Genomic DNA, 1,961 nt, shown 5'->3' with positions numbered 1-1,961 from the left:
TTGAACTGAAGTTTCATTCATAAAGCACACGTTGGGGAAAGCAACTCTAAGCCATGAGAAGATCATATAAATTCAGAAACTAGAAAGATACATGAAAATTAGACTTATTAGTGTGGCAGTTGTGTACAATGAGATTAAATGTATGAGCTTGGAAGCAAGGAGACCAACTAGGGAGCTACAGTAGCAATCAAGGTCTGAGGTAACTGAGATTTGGACTTGAGAACAAATCAGATATCCTTATTTGCTTACATCCTGATTGGTGAAATGAGACAAATCCAGATAAAACAGGAGGAGGAGGCAGAGGCTGAAGCAACACGGAGGAAACAGGAGTGACCCGAGAACGCTGCCAGCACCATGAGCCTCCTCAACAAGCCCAAGAGTGAGATGACCCCAGAGGAGCTGCAGAAGCAGGAGGAGGAGGAGTTTAACATTGGGCCCCTGTTGGTGCTCATGCAGTCGGTCAAGAACAATACCCAAGTGCTCATCAACTGTTGCAACAACAAGAAGCTGCTGGGCCATGTCAAGGCTTTCGACAGGCACTGCAACATGGTGCTGGAGAATGTAAGAGATGGGGACCGAAGTCCCCAAGAGTGGCAAGGGCAAGAAGAAGTCCAAGCCTGTCAACAAGGACCACTACAGCTCCAAGATGTTCCTACGTGGGGGGGTCTGTCATTGTGGTCCTGTGGAACCCACTCATCACCGGGAAGTAGGGGCCCAAAGCTGCCTCCCACCACGCTGTGAAGACCTGCTCTGTGTTGGGAATAATAAAGTCCCTGTGTTCTTTTACCAGGAAAAAAAAAACAAAACAGGAGGAGGAGAGTTAAAAGCTAAACTAGGAAGCACTCTGTCAATTCACAAGAAACTCCACAGAAGAGTAGGAAAGGCTCTATAAGAACATGGGATTGACTCCAATCCAGATGCATGGGCTGTGAATAGAAGGGAAGGGACCAGGGTCCAGGTAAAAGGACAGCATGAACAAAGCAGTGGAAGGGAATGACCATGGCATATGTACAGGTCAGTACTAGCTCCTTTATAGCTAGTTAACATTGTACACATTGAGAAAGGGTGGAAAGACAAGAAAGAATATATCCCATCTTGAAATAGGATATCCTTCACCTGTCCCCACTGACTCAAGGAGACAGAGCAAGAATCAAGAGAATGAAAGAAAAAAAAATCAATTTGGAAATCATCTGCAGAGTTGGGAACTAAACTACAAGGGTAAATTCTAACCCTCTTCCTCATTTCCCTGAGCCAGGCCTATCCCTTCTTTTTGCATGGTGCTTACTCATGACGGACATGCTTCCTAAGGATGATGGTTAACATTGTGGGACAACTGGGCTGGGCCATGGCTCTCAGTGGTTTGGTAATTACAGTGTAGTTTGGCGGTTACATGATGATGTAATTTGGCAATTGTGTAATGATGTAGTCATCCCCCATTTTATGATCTGACATAATGTAATTATGTCTATGATGATATCTGCTATGAGCAGCCAATCAATTGAAAGAGAGTCTCCTTGGAGATGTAGCCTGCCTCCAGGATGTAAGTGAATGTTCCAGCAAGGTTCCCGCTTGCTCTGAATGCTGTATCCAGCTCATTATCACCTGACCTCTGGTTCTTGGGATTTGTCAGCCTCTGGCAGCCTATAACCAACAACCTACCATCTAATCTTCTGGCCTTGGATTCCTTAGCACCTGCAGCTACATGCGTCAGAAGGAGCCTCAAGCCTGACAGTTGACCTATGGACTTGGAACTTACAAGTCTATACAACCACAGAAGCCATTTCCTTGAGATAAATTTTTTGTTTTGACATGCTGTCAAGTCAGTTCCAACTCATAGCGATGCTGTATAGGGTTCCCAAGGAGCAGCTAGAGAGCTTGAAACACTGAAGTTGCTGTACAAACTAAGCTTGCAGTCCAGCACATTACCCACAGCGCCATACCAGGGCTCCTGAGATAAATAA

The 1,961-nt window shown here is 45.3% G+C and overlaps 1 pseudogene; it reads left to right on the top strand.

The window, feature by feature from the left end:
* Positions 1–354: 354 nt before the first annotated feature.
* On the top strand, positions 355–710 carry LOC102814543 (annotated as a pseudogene).
* The last annotated feature ends 1,251 nt before the right edge of the window (positions 711–1,961 follow it).

The sequence above is a fragment of the Chrysochloris asiatica genome, unplaced genomic scaffold (genome assembly GCF_000296735.1).
Source record: "Chrysochloris asiatica unplaced genomic scaffold, ChrAsi1.0 scaffold00030, whole genome shotgun sequence".
Classification (NCBI taxonomy): domain Eukaryota; kingdom Metazoa; phylum Chordata; class Mammalia; order Afrosoricida; family Chrysochloridae; genus Chrysochloris; species Chrysochloris asiatica.
Note: the sequence above shows the minus strand (reverse complement) of the source record. Positions and strands in the feature narration are given on the sequence as shown.